Raw genomic sequence first — 21,613 nt, forward strand, 5'->3', positions numbered from 1 at the left:
AATCAAAACCACACTGAGACACCACCTCGCTCCAGGTAGAACAGCTCTTATTAAAAAGGCAAAAGAAAATCAGTGTTGGTGAGGGTGCGGATGTGGAGAAAGGGAGCACTTACACACTGCTAATGGGACTGTAAATTGGTATAGCCATTATGGAAACCAGAATGCAGGTTCCTTTAAAAAATTCAAAATAGGAAAGACGGTACTTCCTTTTGCAAGTGGTGGCAAGTGCTGAGAGAATGCCATGAAGGCCTTGGGCACACTGCAAGAGTATCTGCCGCCTGCCCACCCCCAAATGCTGCCCTTCTACTGCCAGCAAATCTCTGCACCTAAGCAAGTTGTTGCCAAGTCCCGCTTCTGGTACTTTGTATCTCAACTAAAGAAGATGAAGTCTTGGCCGGGCGTGGTGGCTCACGCCTGTAGTCCCAGCACTTTGGGAGGCCAAGGTGGGTGGATCATGAGGTAGGGAGTTCGAGACCAGCCTGACCAACATAGTGAAACCCCGTCTCTACTAAAAATGCAAAAAATTAGCCAGGCATGGTGGCAAGCACCTGTAATCCCAGCTACTAGGGAGGCTGAGGCAGGAGAATTGCTTGAACCCAGGAGGCAGAGGTTGCAGTGAGCCGCAGCCTGGGCAACAGTGCAAGACTCTGTCTCAAAACAAAAAAAGAAGATGAAGTCTTCAGGGGCAAGTGTCTACTGGGCAGGTGTTCCAAAAATCTCCCTGCGAGTGAAGAACTTTGGCATTTGGCTACACTATGACGCTTACTGCAGCATCCACAATATGAATGCAGAATAGTGGGACCTGACCACCCAGTGCTACCAAGATGGGCACCTGGCACCATGACCAGGGCCTACACCATCCGGATCATGAAAGTGGAGGAGATTGCAGCCAGCAAGTGCCCCCAGCCGACAGCCAAGCAGTTCCACAATTCCGAGATCAAGTTCTTGCTGCCCTACCAGGTCCTGTGTCTTCAGCACAAGCCACATTCAACACCAAGAGTCCCAACACCTTCTTCTAGGTACAGGGAACTCTCACCGAGTGTCATCAAAATAAACTCAAGAATGGCCAGGTGGCCGGGCGCGGTGGCTCAAGCCTGTAATCCCAGCACTTTGGGAGGCCGAGACGGGTGGATCACGAGGTCAGGAGATCGAGACCATCCTGGTTAACACGGTGAAACCCCGTCTCTACTAAAAAATACAAAAAACTAGCCAGGCGAGGTGGCGGGCGCCTGTAGTCCCAGCTACTCGGGAGGCTGAGGCAGGAGAATGGCGTGAACCCGGGAGGCGGAGCTTGCAGTGAGCTGAGATCCGGCCACTGCACTCCAGCCTGGGTGACACAGGGAGACTGCATCTCAAAAAAACAAAAAACAAAACAAAACAAAAAAACTTTTTTTTTTTAAGAATTAGAAATTCCCAGGATGTAGCAAGCTGCTCTTTCAGCTCGGTCCACTCTGTCATCCCATGTCACTCCTATTCCCTGTCCCCTCCCTTCTTTATATCTATTCTACTCCTAAATTCCTCCTCCCTTATCCTTTATTGCTATGTATGGAACTCTAGGAAAAAAAGAAGAAGTGAAGGGAAAGAATTAGATGTGGAGGGCAATAGTAGGGAAGGGGAAAAAGAGTAGGTATTAGGCCCTGATTGCGGAGAGGAGATGCAAATCCTCTTGTTTCTGAAACGATCTGATGAGTCAGCAAAGACGACTCACCACAGCTCCAGGACTTTGGGGGGTAGCTTTTCAGGGACCTGGTAATACTGAAGGACCCAGGAGAGGACTTCTTGCCACCGATCCATTTCTGCCAGGGCCTGGATCCCCACAACACACAGGGAGCACTTCACCTCCAAGGAGCTGTCAGCAGAAAAACCAATTTCAGTTAGAAGTAGTTCCCCTCCATTTCCATGCCCACCTCCACCTTGGGACTGTTCCTCTCCAGCTCCCAACTCAGCAGCCACCATCTCCCTCATCCCTGTTAGTACTTAGATGGGCTTCACAATTGGTCTTATGGGCTGCCCTTTCCCCCAGGAACTAAAAGTTCCTGTAAACCTCTTAAGAGGCAAGTCAGCTGTTGCTCAACGTTCTTCTTTGTATCCAAGTGAAATCAGATTTAAATGAAGAGGAAGAGTAATCCTGAGGGAGAAATAACACGCATCACCGGTGTGTGGGAGAAAAAAGAGCTGGAACTAAGTTTGCTCAGTGAACAAATGGGCTTGGAGCAAGGTTTCTGGCTGAATGGAGGTATAGCAACTCCACAGCTGGCTAAAAGGCACCACCTAGTAAGGTTCCTCCAGACACCGAGAAGCAAAGCCTTCTGCATTCACTGAAATGAGCTTCCACCCAGTACCCTAAAACACAGCCAGGGCTCTCCAGATCATCCTTCTCTGCGGTCAGCTTTCGCTATTCTACCTAACACCTCCCTAGAGTGGCCTAACCCAACTTTACAATGCAAAGAAATGACGCTCTCACCTGCCAGACAAGGCTGGTGGCAATAGAAAGAGCAATGCAAGCCCAAGGTTTTTTTCTCCGGATTCTTTTCTTTTTCTTCTTTGTGCTAGAGAAGAGGGCTCATTATGTTACCCAGGCTGGTCTCGAACTCCTGGGTTCAAGCAATCCTCCTGCCTCGGCCTCCCAAAGTGCTGGGATTACAGGCGTAAGCCCCCGCGCGCCCGGCCCTGAATTAATTATTTAATCCATTCTTCCAATTGGACCAAAACACTGCTCCTGCCATGACCCCCATTCCCCATCATCCGCAAGGTCAGGAATAAACAACCTTGGGCGGGGCGGGGCGGGGCGGAGGTACCTGGGAGAGGACTTTTACCACCTGCTTACTGACAGAACTTAGCACTTAATACACATTCAGCCTTCGCATCATGCCATTCTACCCTGGAACAAGGAGCAAATAATTGGCCGTGGGTTCGCCACTAAGCTCTTGTTATACGACTTCCCTCCTCTGTAGAATTGGCACACGATGAGCAACCGCCCTGTCGGAGACAAACCACTGATGAAAGCGAGGTGTAAAGCTCCTTGTGGGCAATATGGGAATGACAGAACTCCTGAGACCTTGGGCCCCACCATAAGAGCACCCGGAAATCGGTTCATTTCCGAGCCCAGCACGTACGTGCCCGCGGGTTCCTCTGGCAGGGCGTGGTTGGCCAGACTCTGCCAGGCCCGCTCGCAGGTCTCCAGCGCCGCCCGGAAGTCCAGGTGCACCACCAGGAGGTCGGCCGCCTCCTCCAGAAGGTCCACGGCCGGCGACCGGGCCGGGGCGGCGCGCACCGGCTCGCTGCTGCGCAGAGGTCCCCCAAGCCCCCTGAAGGGGGCTGCAGAGGTCGAGCAGTCGCTCTTCATAACGAGTCCGGGCCCAAGGCCCAGGTCCTCAGACGTCGGAGTTACCGCCTCCCCAGAGGCTCCGGGATATCCCGAGTTGGCCTGGGCGAAAAGGGAGAGTCCTCATCTCTTTGCCCACACCCCTTCCCGAGGCCGATTCCCCGAGAAGGAAAAGGAAGGGGCCTGAGGCAAAGGCAGGGCTCGCCTGGAGGCTGGGGAAGCAGTTTACATGTCGAATTTGCAGGATTCTTGCATCCTTGGAATACCTGGCCCTAGCGTCTCCGGCCCCGCGACACGTGCAGGAACTGCCTCAGCTCCGGACGCCTGGTTACGGTCAAAGACTCTCACCTCGCCTCCCAGGAGCGGGCGCGGACATCTTTGCGCTCGCCCCGCCCCGCAGCCGCACGGCGTCCCAGCGGCGCGGGGTACTCTAGGAGTTGTAGTTCCGCAGCTCCCGGCCCATCGGCTTCTATAACGGGAACAGGCGGGAGATTGTGGACTACAACCCCCAGCACGCCGCGCCCCGGAAGCCGCCCCTGTCCCGTGAGAAAACAAAGTGCGCTACAGCTTCGGAGTGGGGAAGTCAAAACGAAACAAAACTGAAGCTGTCTTGTGAAATGGAGGGATCTTCACTAACCAGTTCCAGCGGAGGCTAACGGAAGAAATGCCAGCAATGGATTTGCAAATACATGCACGCTTCCAATTCAGAGCTTCTGCGACGGCGGCGATCAGGGAATCTGTAATGTAATGTCAAGGCTGAGGCAGAGCTGATCACACATTTTGGCAACGTTAGTCTTGAATTAATTCACACTTTCTCCGCGTTGCCTCCATAGTTTGCTTTGGGAGGATAAATATTGCCTGGTGAGGATGAGGGACTTAGGGTGGAAACCTTCACAAGGATCGCTGAGAATATGTTGGTCCCAAGGGCAGTGTTCCAAAGTGAATAGTGACCCCACCGACGCAGGGTTGGGGGCGCTGAGCATAAGGGCCTCATTTTCTCACTGCTTTGTACCCCACCCTGGATTTGTTGTTAGAAAACGTTAAATGCAGATACCAATTCTACCTCCCCACTGTTGTCACTTCCAATCCGTCCTTATTTTATATTTCTCGTTATCGTTTATCACCATCTACATACCAGTGTCTATATTTTACTTACTTTTTTTGTCTGTTTCCTTCCACTATGATACAAACTCACAAAGGCAGACGTTTTTGTCTCTTTTGTCACTGTGGGAACCTCAGCGCCTTGAACAGTGCGTGCCATCTATAGGTAGTCAAAAAGTATTTGTGGAATAAGTGAAGTTGTGGCTTCACTTTTATCTGGTTACAAAGTCCACACTTATCTTTCCTCGGAATCTGGTGGACTTGGTTCTGCCTCAGCTTCCCCTGCAGACTTTTCCGCAAGAGAACAGAAAGCCCAGAAGATGGATGTGTGTATGTCTGGTGACAAGGGTAGGGGATGTATGATGTGAGCAGGTGCCTGTCTAATTTCTAGGAGAGCAAAAATTCTAGGGAAGCTTTGGAGAGAGTTTAAAGGGTAGAGAACTGGGGAGAAACTAAAGCCAAGAGGACCTAGTACAAAAGTGGGAAGCAAGGCAAAGCCCGAGTGAAACAGAATATAATAATGTGTGATTAGTGGATCTGTTTAAAATTATTATTATAGTTACAATTTACCACATACTCTGTTCCCAGTACTTTATTATAAAGTGCATTATGTACGGTATAGTTTTGTTTTTCACAATGTCCTTATCTTACATTGTGTAACTCACTCATGGAATGACTGTGCATGCCCTGAATAGAAAACATACTTAGTTCTGTCCCTGCAGAGCAGAGTAGGGCTCAATACACGCCTTTGAGCCAAAAGAGCCTCGGTTTGACTGAGATTTTGTCACTTACTAGTTGTGTGACCTTGGCAATTTATTTAAATGAGCTACGATTTCCTCACCTGTACAATTGGGATAACAGTTTGTCCTTAGCTCCCGATGGCTGAGGGAAGAATTAAGTGAAATTGCGCACAAAGCGCCATGCGCGTTAAGCACTGAAAACTGTGAGCCAGGCCTGGGAAGACGGAACATGCTCAGAAGCAGCCAGCCCTAAGTGGCTGCTGCCTGGGAAAGTCCCTTTCCTTAATTCCTAACAAATTTCTTGCTATTCCATATTTGTCCAGGAGATGGACACACAGTCTTAAAAGAAGCAGCCTTGCTAAAAGTAAATTTGCCTATTTAGTAGTGAGACAGCCAGAATGAGGTCAAGATATTTAAGGCAGGAGAGAGGAGAGCTAGAAACCATGTAAAAATATGATTGTATTCCACTTCTGATTCACCCAATTTTCAACTATTCCCGGGCTTCGTATCTGTCCGTATGTAACCACTGTTCAGCACTATTATGCCCACAAATGGATTCCTCAACACACATCCATTGGGATACATCATCTCCTCTGTGTCTACAAGTACCTAGAATTTCTCAAGCAAAGACACAGAAATGCTAAACAGAAGCGAATTCATTCCCCCTGGGGGAACGTGAATGGGTATTGTCTTTACTTAGCCAACCTTCTCTAAGTTGGGGCTCATGGGACAGCCTTTGAAATCACCTCCTCTTCTCTCATTTCCTCATCCTTGAGATAAAAAACAGTGGAACTAAGGACAGCCCTTTCAGATGTTTAAGGCCAGGCCCATATTAATGTTTGTATTGTTGCTCACGCCTGTAATCCCAGCATTTTGGGAGGCCAAGGCGGGCGGATCACGAGGTCAGGAGATCAAGACCATATTGGCTAACACGGTGAAACCCCGTCTCTACTAAAAATACAAAAAAATTAGCCAGGCGTGGTGGCGGGCGCCTGTAGTCCCAGCTACTCAGGAAGCTGAAGCAGGAGAATGGCATGAACTCAGGAGGCGGAGCTTGCAGTGAGCGGAGATCCGGCCACTGCGCTCCAGCCTGGGCGACAGAGCAAGACTCTGTCTCAAAAAAAAAGAAAAAATGTATTGTTTGAATTGCTTCGTTTTGGGAAAACTAGCAGAGCACCTGAGATGCCGGTATCCTCGTTGCGACCCCTTCCCTAGCCCTCCCTAGGCTCTGGAATTTGGGGTTGTTCCTTCCATTCGGCAGAGGGCTCAGTGTGGCTCCTTCATCTGAGGAAGCAGATTTGTTCAGCCTGCTGCCGCAGGGGATGAATTGTTGTTCTTGTAACACAAAGCACACTGGACTGGAGATGACAGGCACAGTTAGAATCCTGGTTCCTTCAGGTGGGGCACAGTGGTTCATGCCTGTAATCCCAGCACTTTGGGAGGCCGAGGTGGGAGGATTGCTTGAGCTCAGGAGTTCAAGACCAGCCTGGGCAACATGGTGAAACCCTGTCTCTACAAAAATTACAAAAATTAGCCAGGCGTGGTGGCGCATGCCTATAGTCTCAACTGCACAGAAGGCTGAGGTGAGAGGATGACTTGAGCCCAGGAGGTTGAGGCTGCAGTGAGCTGAGATCACACCACTGCACTCCAGCCTGGGAGACAGAGTGAGACCTTGCCTCAAAGAAAATAAATAAAAATTTTTAAAGAATAAAAATCCTGGTTCCTTCAGTGACAAAGCCAGGTGACCTCTAGAAAGTCACCAGATTTCTTTGTGCCTCAGTCGTCTCATCTGAGGACACTAATACTAACACCTGCTGCATAGGGTGGCTGTGAAGAGCAGAAGAAACCATGTGACAGTCCACTGAACACTTGTCAATCACGGACTCGTTCAGGCTGATGTAAGGCAAGAAAGAAGAAAGAATTTCGGCCGGGCACGGTGGCTCATGCCTGTAATCCCAGCACTTTGAGAGGCCGAGGCGGGCAGATCACTTGAGGCCAGGAGTTCAAGACCAGCCTGGCCAACATGGTGAAAAACCATCTATACTAAAAATACAAAAGGGCCGGGCGTGGTGGCTCAAGCCTGTAATCCCAGCACTTTGGGAGGCTGAGACAGGAGGATCACTTGAGCCCAGGACTTTGAGACCAGCCTGGGAGCAAAGCGAGACCCCATCTGTATTGAAAAATGTTTTCTAATTAGCTGGTCATGGTGGCACATGCCTGTAGTCCCAGCTACTTGAGAGGCTGAGGCAGGAGGATCGCTTGAGCACAGGAGTTCAAGGCGGCAGTAAGCTATGATGCGCCACTGCACTCGAGCCTTCGAGCCTGGGTGACAGAGCAAGACCCTGTCTCAAAAAATAAAAAGCCTACATCTGAGGTCAACCTAGCCTGTGTTGCCTTCTCCACACTGGTTCCACATTTCAGGCCAATAAACAGCGTCCACAGCTGCCCCATCGAACGTCCCAACCAGCCAGAACCCCTCAGTACAGGGACATCTGTGGCAAAGCTCTGCATGCAGTAGGTTCAGACCAAGTGGGGACCTTTGGCCAGAAGCGAGCCGAGGAGATAAGTATAGGTGGGGTGGAGATATGTTTTTCCAGGATGGTCAAGGCACGCCTCGCTTGCTCCAGACGTTCATCAGTGGGATGGCATTTTTATGGCTCTTTTTTAAAGCCTGGACTAGGAGTTCAGGGCAGAACTCGTTGCTGCCTCTAGTGTTCCTCTCCATGTAGACACAGCAGAACTCTGCTTCTGTGTCTAAGAAGTGACCATCATAATCGTCCTGTATAGCACTTTACAACAATAATAGTGACGGCTCAATTTATATAGTATGATATTAACTATGCAGTAGGTGTTTTTCTGAGTGCTTTATTTAGTTAGTTAGTTATTTGAGACAAGGTCTGTCTGTGTTGCTCAGGCTGGAGTGCACTGGTGCCATCACAGCTCACTGCAGCCTCAACCTCCCAGGCTCAAGCAATCCTCGTAACTCAGCCTCTGAGTAGCTGGGACTACAGGCACATGCCACCATGCCTAGATAATTCTTTAATTGTTTGTAGAGATCGGGTCTCACTATGTTGACCAGCTTGTCTTGAACTCCTGGGCTCAAGGGATCCTCCTGCCTCAGCCTCCCAAAGTGTTGGGATTACAGGTGTGAGCCTCCACACCTGGCCTGAGTGCTTTACATTTAACTCATTTGAATCCTTATAACTATATGATGGAAGCCCTAGGCTCACTCTTATTTTGTCAAGGAAGAAACTGAGTTATGGGGAGGTTAAATAACTTGCCCAAGGTCACCCAACAAGTGCATAGTGGAGCTGGGGGAGGTGCGGGGACTTAATCCGGGCCACTGGGCTCCAGTCTTTCTTCTTAACTAGTATAATACTGGATCTACAAGGTACTATTGCTCATCTTATTTGACCTTGAAAGCAAACCTGTGAACAAGGTCATACAGGTATACTATTATTATTATTCCTGTGGATAGATGCGAAATGAAAGGTTGGAAACTCTGCCCAAGTTTAAAATCCATGGTTTCAATGGAAAAGCTGGGAAGGAGATTTCTTACCAGATCCCATGCCCAGGGGCCATGCTTCAAAGGGCCTCCACAGCTCCTCTTCATCTGCCTTGAAGGTGATTCAGGAGCCCCTCCATTTCTTACCTACCGCAGGAGTCAGAAGATGCCCTCAGAGAAGGCTGAACAAACCTTCACGATGACAGACCAATTCATTCCCTCTCCAAGCCTGAGGAATGAAACCAGTAATGGGTGTGCACTGGGGATAATTCAGCCCTGGCTCTATTGTGGAAGGATATAAAGATGCTGTCTCCTCCCAGAGTCTTTCCTGATCCTACCTAATTAAGGCGAATCACTCTTTCCTAATCGTGCTCTGCTTTTTTGATGCCTCACCTGTGGGTCCTTCCAAGTTTCCATAGTTCCTTATAGTTATTTGTGTCATTCCCCTGTTGTACTGTGTCCTCCTTGGACAGGGACAGGGTCCCACTCATTCTAGGATCCCGGTGCCATCTAGCTTGGTGTGAAATAACCGCACGTAATGCTGCAGAGGGGCCCCACCTCCCCTGTGCTGTTCAGTGTCATATGGCCTTGACTTTCAGCCACCCTTGCTGGTGAGCACTATGTGAAAAGGTTGGAAGCTGAGAAGATCCATGCCCTGGCCCAGGCCTGCAGAAAGAGAGACACTGGCAGATGTTTCCAGATACTGATCTGCCCAGCCTGACTTCTTGTCTATGAGCAATTTGCAACTAGAGTTCTTTTCCTTATTTCCTAGCAAATAATCTAATAAACTCAGTCACTCTGAACCACAGAATTTTAGAGTTGGAAGGAGCCTTATACTACAGTCAAGAAGAAACTGAGGCCCCACTCAGCATCTGTTTCCAGAGCAGAGTAAGAAGGACACCAGATGCAACACTTAAAAGCTGGTGAAGTGAGGAAAACAGGTGTCCGTGGATCTTTTAACCAATGACATTTCAGTTCACTTCAAAAGTTAAGGGCTACTCAGCCAAGCTCCAGTCTACTTGGTTTTGTAAAGACCTTTCTCTGCAAGTTAGTATGTTCAGGAAAAATGACCCTTCCAGCTGGGTGCGGTGGCTCACGCCTGTAATCCCAGCACTTTGGGAGGCTGAGGCGGGTGGATCACCTGAGGTCAGGAGTTCGAGAACAGCCTGGCCAACCTGGTGAAACCCTGTCTCTACTAAAAATATAAAAATTAGCTGAGCATGGTGGTGGGTGCCTATAATCCCAGCTACTCGGGAGGCTGAGGCAGGAGAGTCACTTGAACCCAGGAGGCGGAGGTTGCAGTGAGCTGAGATCGTGCCCTTGCACTGCAGCCTGGGCAGCAGAGCAATACTCTGTTTCAAAAAATAAAAAGAAAGAAAGAAAAAAAAATGACCCTTCCTGGGATTCACAGGGCACAACTCTTGGAGGTGCCAATCATATCACACATCATGTATGGGGGGTGGTGCCCCTGGAGTTGTGCAGCTTTACAGCGTGCCAGGCCAGATGTGGCAGCCTACCCTGTTCCTGTGCCACCCTAACACGGGCTTTGATGGCGAAGTCCAGATACATTCAGTTTTCTGGGGACCCTCTCAGTGGTTTGTGGCAACAGCAAAGGTTCTGCCCATCCCCCCAGCCCTAGTCTCTTATCCTCCCTCGCTGAGGATGGGCTGCTCAACAGACAGGCTGCCTCTAAGCAGGTACAGACTTGCCTGCGGGGAGTACTCTGGGAAGAAGAGGATCCCGAATGGCAAGGCATGCAGTCACCATCCCTTCTATTTTGTGTCCTGCTGGGAAGCTTGTTTGTTCTTTGTGCGTCTGGTTTTGAAATGTAGCGGGACAGTGGAAATATATTACAGGTAGACTCCACACACCTTTCCCCTAATCCCTCGTGACAGAGGTGATTACCTGGGCAGCGTGAATGAGTAGGTGATTTCATAGTTCTCCTCTCTTGACAGCCAGAGTCTAAGGGATCAGAAAAACAGAGGTGGAAAAACAGGAATCACATGTTACCATAGCAAACAAGGAAACTCATGTGTACACAGCCTATGATTGAAACCACCATGTTATTACAGCCTATGAAATAAACAGAGATGAAAAGGCGTCTCTTCTTCCCTTCCCAGGGCCATGTTGCAGGGACTCCTTCCCCGCTGACTTCCTGTCCCAGGCGTTTGTCATTATGATTTTCACCAGCTGCTCCTGGTTTTCAGAAACTCCATTTTCCATACCTGAGAAAACCTGTGAGATTACAGAACCCTATGGATCCGAGGTTTTACAAACGGGAATCGGGTTGTTCAGTATGCACTGTCTTTTGTCTTTTGTTTTTGCTTAAATGATACATACCTAAAGTAAAAATAATTCAAAGACACAAAAGTACAAAGAGAATGAGAATCATCTGAAATCCCACCATTCCCAATAACAACTTTTAGCACTTTGCTGCACATCCTTCCACAAGCACACACGGTGTACATGTGTAGCTACACACAGTTATGCCACTCTGCACCCTGACTTACTCATGGCACATCAGGGGGGTCCTTTTTATTCTTCAATTGGATATTGGAATTACTACCTAAAACAAGAAATCAAATAATCCTGCTGTTGCTAATAATGACTTAGCTGTTTACAGTTCTCCGTAGCTAAAAAGCAAGTGTATGTACATTCTTGATCCCATATAGTCCTGAAGCTGCAAGGAGAACTCTGGGGTGCCCATCTCCCTTCTTTATATGCTTAATTCTCATCATCCTTCACATTTGTGTAGTACTTTGCAACTTAAGCACTTTCACGTTATTTGATTTGATTATCATGAAGTGAGATGGTCAAGCATAAGATATGTAAAAATGATTGCAATGACAATGATAATAGTCATAACGATATTTATTGAGAAATTAGTATGTGCCAGGCTCTGGGCTAGTTCCATTACATGCGTTGATGCATTGTTTCATTTAATGCTCACTATCCCCACATTAAACGTAATAGAACTACAGCTTAGAGAGGCTGAGTAGTTTGATCATAGTTCCACAGCTAATCCAGGTGGAATTCTAATCCAGGTGTTTCTGACTTTAAAATTCCTTGTTATTCACCACTGCGTCATACTGCCTCTTATAACGGCTGATCTTTGTGCAGCACTTTACAAAAAACTCTAACATATATTATCATCTCAATTTTATAGATGAAGAAACTAAGGCCACAGAGGTTACGTGTTTGCCTGAGTCTCAGAGCTGGGATCCTAACCAGTGTGATTTCACCTCTGCTGCTGTTTCCACTGCACTGTACCAGACTCCTCAAAGAAAAGGTGCTGGGTGTCAAAACTCTTAAGTCTCCAGAAAGGGGAGTTCTTACTAAGGTCTTTCAAAAATCCTTCCTGCCGCAGTGAAATCTGTGTTCCTTTTTCTGTGGGAACAAAGGTCAGCCTCTTGCATAGAGACGGAGCTGTCATGCGCTAGTTGGGAAGAAGGAGATAAAGTTCACGGAGCTCAGGTCTGGTCTAGATGGTTTCTTCTTCACCATTTTCTTGTGCGTTTGGCATAGGGCAGAGTTGGTCTGTCTCATTCTTTTTTTATTTTTTCAGAGAGGAAGGAGGGAGACTGTTTATTCTTGAGGATATGAAGCTAGAGATGATACAAAATAGAATGAGATGCAGGGAAACCATTTAAACCCAGGGCGAGTGGAAGGCACTTACAAGGAATTACACAGCATCTTTTTGACGTATAGGCAAAGCGTTGGTTTATGGAGGCATCTGGGCGATCAAAATTAATATTTTCCCCTCTAGAGATAACAAGTGTTATTTATAAAGCACTCCTTTCTGGAATGAACTCAAAGCACTGAATGGGTGTTGCCTAATTACCCCACCCAACAAACAATCGGGCAGCAAGGAAAACAGAGAGATAATTATACCCATTTTACAGGTTGGGAGACTGAGCCATGAAAGGAGCGAGGCCTTGCTCAAAACCAGCTCATGGAGAGCTGAAAATAGAAGGCAAGCCTCCTAATAGGACCCTCGCATCTCACTGTGTACAGTTTTCCTGCTTTCAGATGTCCTCCTGAGAAAGGACAGACTGCTTGCTGGCCAGAGAAAAGCAGCCGACATTCACTGGGGACTACAGCTCCCAGCAGACACCGAGAGGAGACAGGGCTGTGCCCCTAGTGCCCATTCCAGATTCCCAAATATGGAGAAGCACTGGGTTTTGGAAGAGGAACGGAATGTTTACCCTTGAAAGACAGAGAGAGGGAGGATGAGGTAAGTTTGGAATATTTAACTCTGTCACCTAAACGCCTGCCTGGTCTTTGAAATATAGCAGCCAAAGTCATGATCTTTTAATACATCTTTCTAGAAGATCTCACTTTTTAAATTCAGCAGTCAGTTGAGCAGAAGTCTGCTTTCTCCTAGGATTAGATGTGTGATGATGGGGCATTGTAGTTCCAGGAGACCAGATACCCTTTTTCTGACTCTGAGCAGCTCAGAAAGTGATGGTGGGAAGGAAACCCAGGGGAAGATGTGCTCTGCTGCAAAAGGAGCGGATGTCCCTGAGGCTGGGGCTGCTGACAGGCTTGCCGAACCAAAGGACCAGCAGCCTGGGAGGACAAGGGTTACTCTTTGTCTGCCTGGGAGGCTGCTGAGCCCGCCTGGTGGGAAAGGCATGAAAGAACTATTCCCACCAGCTCGGTCTCCATTCTGTCAACAAACATTGACAGAAGCCCCTTTGCTGGAGGCACTAGGCTGGATGCTGAGGGCGATGTCTGACACCGAGCAGATCTCTGCCCTCAGGAGGCTTCCCCTTGAGGATGGAAAAGGAAAGATGGAGCAAGGAAGAAAGAGACAGACAACTTAGGGCAGCGTGTTCCTACACCTTTCATTCAGTGTTTATTTAGCCATCGCCCACCATGTGCCAGGCAGGCACTGTTCTAAGCCACTTGGAATGCAATGGTGACTATGCCAAAAGAAAAGGCTTCTGCCCTTATAGATTTCACCTCCTGACAGCCCCTGATGTCTGGGGGAAGAGTTCTCCAAGCAGAAGTAACAGCAGCAAGTGCAGGGCCTTGAGAGGGGTGTGAGGGTGGTGAGCGTGCGAGCAGAAGGCCAGTGTGGTGGGAGGGGAGTGGACAAGGGCAGGAGCAGGAGGTGGGAGAGGCAGGCTGGGGTCAAAGCACACAGGGCCTCATAAGGATCAGGAGGGATTTCTTTCTAGTTGTAGTGGAAACCATTGAACTGTCCCCAGTGAGGGGAGCAGACTCTGAAAGAGTCTGGAGAATGGTGCGAGGGTGTTTCTGAGCAGGGATGGACAGGAGGACGGATTCTGATCTAGAGAGAAGGTGCTGCTGTCAACAAGACCCTCAGAAGCTGGGTGTGGAGCTAGGCTAGCCCATGGCCTGTTCAGACCATCCATCTGTCCAGAGACGTGGTCACTTGGGAAGCAGTGGATGGCGAGGCTGGAGAGGGAGGATTAGGAAGATGTTTGTTCGTTTGTTTTTTGAGACAAAGTCTCACTCTATCACCCAGGCTGGAGTGCAGTGGCACCATCTTGGCTCACTACAACCTCCACCTCCCAGGTTCAAGCAATTCTCGTGCCTCAGCCTCCCAAGTAGTTGGGATTACAGGCACACACCACCACACCCGGCTAATTTTTGTATTTTTAGTAGAAATAGGGTTTCACCATGTTGGCCAGGCTGGTCTCAAACTCCTGAGCTTGGCCTGCCTTGGCTTCCCAAAGTGCTGGGATTACAGGTATGAGCCTGTAATGATGATGCACCCAATAACGAGGCTGCACCCAGCCTCATTCAGAAGATTTTTGAGTCAGAAGGCTTTGAGCCTCAGGTTAACAATAACAGGGAGACTTGGGTACATAGAGCCATTTTTCACAGACTTTGATGTCCATCTGAGAACCTGGTCTCCACCAAGAGGGCACCGTTTTCCCCTAAGAGATTTGTTGCTTTGGAGGCTTCTGAGTGCCACACTGAAACTAAGGTGGCTGAGCTGCACAACTCTAGTGGCGCCGTGGACTCTGTATTGTACGTGAAAGGTGCCCCCAGTGCATGACGTAAACCACAGGGCAAGGCAACTGGTGGCACTGCGCGATGGCAGAGGCACCAGTTAGCATTTGGGGAATGAAGTGTCAAACCCGCCAACAAGGACACATGGCACTTTAGTCACTCCCTTGACCCCCGACCCGGCAGAGCTGGCTGCAGGACAGGAAGAGGAATGGGGATGAGAAGAACGGGGTGAGAGAGAGCTGAGAGGGAGAATGGAAAAGAGGAGTTAAAGGAGTAGGTAAGGGAAGAAGCACTTAATTGAGGTCATCCTTTTGCCTAGCAAAATGTGAGAGGGAAGTGAAAGAAGGGCAGAAAAAGGGAGAAAAGGATTGTACAGGTGGCTGAGTTGCAAGTAGTTTTTTGTTTAGTTTTTGTTTTGTTTCGTTTTGTTTTTTTGAGATGCAGTGTCACTCTGTCGCCCAGGCTGGAGTGCAGTGGTGCGATCTCAGCTCACTGCAAGCTCCACCTCCCGGGTTCACACCATTCTCCTGCCTCAGCCTTCCGAGTAGCTAGGACTACAGGCGCCTGACACCACGCCCAGCTAATTTTTTTGTGTGTTTTTAGTAGACGGGGTTTCACTATGGTCTCAATCTCCTGACCTCATGATCCGCCCGCCTCAGCCTCCCAAAGTGCTGGGATCACAGGCATGAGCCACCGTGCCCAGCCTGCAAGTAGTTTTAGTAGAATTGTCCACAGCTATGATCACTCTGGTGCAGTGTGGCATGTATCATGGTCCCGCCAGTCTGTGGAACTCGGGACAGTAGCAAGGCACCGAGACTGCAGCTCTGGGGGTCTAAAGAAGACCCTGCCCATGAGGAAGACAGTAGGCTTGGAGCCATCCAGTTCCCGGACATGCAGGCCAGCTGCTAGTCCACATTAAGCTCTCCACCAAGGGGTCTCATCCTCACTGCTCCCTTTCTGTCTGATTTTGGGGAGACCATGGTCCCACCCCAATAGGTCAGAGCCGAATCAGTTCAAAGCAAATGACAGTCCCTGCCATGCTGCTGCTTCTCTCAACCCCCAGCAGCCAAACAGAAGAAGGACTTTGCATGAAGAGGGAGCAGCAGACTGTTGTATGTGTGGCAGGGATGATGTGATGGGATTGGTGCGTTCTCTGCCCAGTCAGATCCATTTTCAATTCTCAATAATAGGAAGTAGCAATAAAAGATTGTCTCCGGGCCAGGCGCGGTGGCTCAAGCCTGTAATCCCAGCACTTTGGGAGGCCGAGACGGGCGGATCACAAGGTCAGGAGATCGAGACCATCCTGGCGAACACGGTGAAACCCCGTCTCTACTAAAATATACAAAAAACTAGCCGGACGAGGTGGCGGGCGCCTGTAGTCCCAGCTACTCGGGAGGCTGAGGCAGGAGAATGGCGTAAACCCGGGAGGCAGAGCTTGCAGTGAGCTGAGATCCGGCCACTGCACTCCAGCCTGGGCGACAGAGCAAGACTCCGTCTCAAAAAAACAAAAAAAAAAAAGATTCTCTCGGACCATCACATCGAGGTTGCATACTTCCTTGGACGTGCAAGATCCAGCAGATTGTAAAGCGAGCTATAGTATTTAGGAGACAAGACAGACATGCCAATGACATCACCTCTCCTGCCTCTCACCCTGCCTCCTTTCCAGAGCTATTGCATTTAGAGCAGTGTTGCCCCCTGCTCCCTTCACCAAATGCAACTGGCATACAGCTGCAGACACGGCTGCTATGCCCCATCCATCCTACAGGTGCCCATTGTCAGGTGAAGAAAGGCCTGACTTTGGTGTGATAGCGTCAGAGTGTCTGGAAAGAATCCTCCATCCCCCAAACCACCCAAGAATTACATAGCTGTGCCCCATCATGCTGGCTAAGAACCTCTGCCTCTGCCTGCACCAGCATGACTTCAGCCTAGCAAGCCTCGGCTCTGAGAGATGACGCAGCTTTGACCGAGGGAAGCCACCACTGCCTGCCTGTTGGTGGGCACAGCCAGGAAGACTCCTTCAAGGAGCACAGGCTCATTTCATCCATCTCCCGGAAGCAGCTTGCCCATGTCCCTCAGGACCCAGCCCCTGCCTGCCTTCCTGGCCTCATTTCTCACGCCCAGTCTCCTCCTCATACCCACAGCTGCAGTCATAAAGCCCGCTCTGCCACTGTCCTGGTCCACTCTCTCCTCTCCCAGCCTGGGACTTTAAGCAAATGACTCCTTCTTGGAAGCCCTTCCCTGCTTCCTGGACAGGCTGACCCCTTTTAACCCTCCAGAGTTCAGCTCAATTATTACCGCTTCTGGGAAGATTTTCCTGAACCTCTCCTCGCCTCTGTCAGGTGGGTGACTAGCTCCTCGTCTGTCTTCCTGTGGCGCCCTGTACTTACCTGCATTGCAGTCGGCTCACCGTCTGCTTACGGAAGCAAATCCCACATCGAAACTATTAACTCCTGCAGGGCTTTGCTGCGCATTTTATTTCTAACTCCTAACCTAGCTAGGCCGTGAATATTTCTTGAATGGATGATCAGGATGCCATGGCCTCATGAGTCACCAGGTCTGCACTAGCGAGGTAAAATAAAGAAGTAAGGCCGTGATCTCAACTTTCCAGGCCAGTCACCTGTCTTACCAAGCACATCCACGTCCTGAGGTGTTGACTCCTGCACCCATACTCTAAGCCCTCCCTTGGGCTCCCCCAACCCAGTCCTTATTCCCACCTCTGCCACCCTTTACTCTGAGGCTCCCCTGGGGCACTCTGTGACTAAGAAAACAAAAGTGTCTCTCTGGATTACCAAAGAGAGTGTGCTGCGTCCTTGGATAAGGACTTCCTTTTCCCCCTTCTCTTCCTGAGTCAGGAGAACCTGGGCTGCACCCTTTCCAACTGCGGACCAGCCTCTGCTCGTATCCCACTCCAGCCCCCACCTGAATGGGGGAGGGAACACAAAACCTCAGAGAGGGTCTGGAGGCAAGAAGCAAATTGAGTTTGAAAAACGGGACTCGTACAAGCAAAATAGAGGTTGAGAATATCAACATTCAGCTAGGAAAGCAGAGGGGAGAGGTGATGGGACGCTGCCTAGAGGCCTCGTTCAGGCAGGTTGGGAATGTACAACTGGAAGAAAACTTTAGTCAGATGTCAGCAGGAACCGTCAGTGTTTTACTCAGTGTTTTAACAGATTTCCACTGTGGGGATTGTCTCCTTGGAGTCAGAGTTGGGAGTGAGTGTGAGACCCCTGGAGGCCCTTTCTACCCTGGAATTCTATGCTCTAGGCCAGCTGTGGCCTTCCTGGGACCCAAGTTCCATTAAAGCTATTTTCATCAGCAGTAAATTAGCTAGTCTGGGAGGATGGGAAAGTACGGCATCTAAAGGAGGCAATTCACTGGGTCAGGATGCCCTGAGGCAACAGTGGAGAAGCTTTGGATCCCAGAACAACAGCCTCCAGTGTTCAGGATGCGGTGGGTTAAGTGGGGAATCTCCACAGAGCCTGACCCATCCACAGAGCGGGCAACACCAGGACCCCCGGATAAAACTGCAGAGACTTCCGAGCTCCCTGAGGCTAACAGCTCACCATTTGTAACACTAGCTATTCAGGGAATGAAGCTTACGGTCCAGGCTTACTCTTAACAATAATCCTGGCTACTGCCATTAGACTGAAGCTCAGAAAAGTTAAGAAATTTGCCTGACACTACCAGCTAGTAAATGGCAGGGCCAGATCCTAACCCAGAAATGTGACATCAACTCAACTATGACACATCACTCCATCTCCCAGTGCTCCTCCCCGAGGAACCGATTCAGTGAGTTGGCCGGTGGCAGGGACGGTCTGGCCTAAGCTCCACTCTTCCCTTCCCAGAATAAAAGGAAAGACTCAGATCTCAGTGCCTATCAGATTTATGTTGGTGGCACACAAGTGCTGCCTCTGAAGACCAACATATGTGAAGACCAACATATGTGAAGACACAACATATGTGAAGACACAACATATGTGTCCTTTTTCCTGGCTGGGCCAGGTTCTTTTAGCAAGAACTCACTGGGCTGTGCAGAAAAAGCAGGGTTGGAGGGAGAGTCGAGCTAAAGAGGCGCCTGGAGTAGTGGAGAGAGCCCTAGGCTGGGTCAGAATGTCTAGCTTCTTTTTCCAGTTAGTGCAGAACAAGTTACTTCCTCTCCAATCCCCAGAATCTTTATCAAGGAAAAGGGTGTGGGGTGGTGTAGAACAGAGGTATTAGTATAAGGAAATGCCCACTCTACTGACCTTGCTGGGTTACAAGGATAAAATGCAATTATTGCTGTGAAAGAACATTGACTAATATGAAGTGCCGTATGTAGTCATGTTTTATAAAATCCTTAAGCTCTTGTGTCATTGACTGTCCAGCTCAGTGTGTTCTATAGTGAGGTACTGGCACTCAAGTGCCCAGCCTAAGCATTGCGATGCCCTAGGGCTCTCTGTAATCTGTTGATCAAATCATCCAGCCACATCAAAATCTTGACAAGATCAGTCCTTCCTGACTGTCCACTCTTGAACTCTGAACTCCTGATATTAACCTCAGTTCCACTTTTCTAAACAAGTCGGCCAGGCGAGGTGGCTCACGCCCGTAATCCCAGCACTTTGGGAGGCCGAGGTGAGTGGATCACCAGGTCAGGAGTTTGAGACCAGCCTGGCCAATATGGTGAAACCCGTCTCTACTGAAAATACAACAATTAGCCGGACGTGGTGGTGGACGTCTGTAATCCCAGCTACTTGGGAGGCTGAGGCAGGAGAATCGCTTCAACCTGGGTGGCGGAGGTTGCAGTCAGCCGAGATCGCGCCATTGCACTCCAGCCTGGGCAACAAGGTGAAACTCTGTCTCTAAATAAATAAATAAATAAAACAAGTCAAGTACTCTCTTATCACTGGACTTTGCAAATTCCAAGTCCTTAATTCAGAATACTTGGTCTGATCATCCCTACCCCACATCTAAGGTCAACATTCAAAAAGCAGAGACCAGCCGGGCATGGTGGCTCATGCCTATAATCCCAGCACTTTCAGAGGCCAAGGCAGGTAGGACACTTGAGCCCAGGAGTTCAAGACCAGCCTGGGAAACATGGCAGAACTCTGTCTCTACCAAAAAGAGTACAAAAATTAGTTGGGCATGGTAGCGGGCACCTGTAGTCCTAGCTACTCAAGAGACTGAGGTGGGAGGATCACTTGAGCCCAGGAGATGGAGGCTGTACCTATTATTGAACTACTCCACACCACTCCAGCCTGGACAACAGAGTGAGACCTTGTCTCAAAAAAAAAAAAAAAAAAAAAAAAGGCAGAGACTGTCGTGTTTGCGTCGTACATTGCAACATCAGTGCAGTGCAGAATGGGTGTCAGTACACGCCTGATGAAATATGGATTTCCCTTCAATTTCCCTTCCCACCTCTCCCTATTTTTTTCCTTGCTACTGAGATGGTGATTGTTCTGACCTCATTCTATGGGGATGCCACAGAGATTAGCTCATTAAAAATGATGAAGCTCTCCTGACACTTTGTGTTAATGTTTAACAAAAATAGCTGGGGGTGTAATGACTCAGGGAGACAACGGAGAAACCCTTTGACTTTCTTAGACGGGCAGGACAACCAGATGCCCCCGTTCTCCTCCCACACACTAGCTCTGTGGGAGCCCTGACCCTTGCCCTCAGTGCCTCCCACCCTGCTCTCTCCTCTGGGCAAGGCAAGGGACATCCCCAGCCTTAGCCTGGGAGGCCGAACCCCACCCACCGTCGCTTTGGACATGGCCTCTCCCTCTGGGAGATTCTTGCAACCGTGAGATGGCTGGAGCTTTTGGAAGCATAGCAGAGTCTGGAGGCCACAGTCACCTGCTGCTGAGGTTCCCGCATCCCTGCCCCTTTGCCAGATCAGACTGTGGGGCTGGGGTATGTGAAGAAGGGCAGTTTACTTAGTTCTTCCCTAGGATAGAAAAAAGGGAGGGGAATGGTCACTGGCAGTGAATAAATTAAAGACCCATGCCGGCTGGAGACCACTGGGGAAAAAACAGCAAATCCGTGAATTATCCTGTTTACACCAGAAGTAAACTGATAATCTGGACCTTTACCTAATAGACTGTGCTGAAATCACAGGCCATTCACGAGGAAAGATGCATGGAGCTGTGTCTTTGCTCCTCCATATTCATTAAAGACTTTGGCACCACTCCACTCCAAGTCTTGCCATCATCCTGAGTAACTTCAGTGTCCAAACAGACCAGTCATTTACAAACTCGGAATCACAACCCATTAATGAGTCATGAAATTGATTTTGAGGATTGTGGTCAGCAATCTTTTTCTAAAGAAACGGAGTAGAAAGAAAATATTAGAGTACTTCACATGTAGGAAAGGTGGTTTGGGGGTAAAATATTTATTTTAATTATATATATGATATAAAACATATGCTAATAATAGGTTATTTCCATGACATAATACCTTCATCTCTAATAGGTCACGGTGTAAACTATGTTTCTAGTTGTGGGCCGTAATCAAAAGTCTAAAAGAGAAAGGAGTATATACAATGGAATGTTATTCAGCCTTACAAAGGAAGGAAATTCTGATACATGCTACAAAACGGTTGAACGTTGGGGACATTTGTGCTAAGTGAAATAAGCAAGTCACGAAAGGACAAATATTGTATGGTTCTACTTTCATGAGGTTCTTAGAATGGTGAAATTTATAGAGACAGAAATCCGGAGAATGGTGGCTGCCAAAAATCTGGAGAATGGTGGTTGCCACGGGCTGGCCAAGGTAGAGGGGGAGGCATGGGGAGTTGTGGTTTAATGAGTACAGAGTTTCTGTTTTGCGAGATGGAAAGAGTTCTGTGGCTGGGTGGTGGTGATGGTGGTACAACCATGTGAATGTACTTAATGCCACTTAACGCACTTAATGTTCTTCATACAATGTACTTAATACACTTAAAAATGGTTAAGATGGGCCGGGCGCAGTGACTCAAGCCTG

General features: G+C 49.0%; 1 protein-coding gene across 1 annotated transcript in view; it reads right to left on the minus strand.

Moving 5' to 3' along the window:
• The window catches only part of TUBA8 (tubulin, alpha 8), an 82,031-nt gene extending 80,189 nt beyond the window's left edge, over window positions 1-1,842 (minus strand). The window contains exon 1 of the mRNA XM_011984615.1: window positions 1,709-1,842. The gene's annotated coding sequence lies outside the window, so the exon portion shown is untranslated. The remainder of the gene's footprint in view (window positions 1-1,708) is intronic.
• Window positions 1,843-21,613: the final 19,771 nt, after the last annotated feature.

Source organism: Mandrillus leucophaeus, unplaced genomic scaffold (genome assembly GCF_000951045.1).
Source record: "Mandrillus leucophaeus isolate KB7577 unplaced genomic scaffold, Mleu.le_1.0 Scaffold270, whole genome shotgun sequence".
NCBI lineage: Eukaryota > Metazoa > Chordata > Mammalia > Primates > Cercopithecidae > Mandrillus > Mandrillus leucophaeus.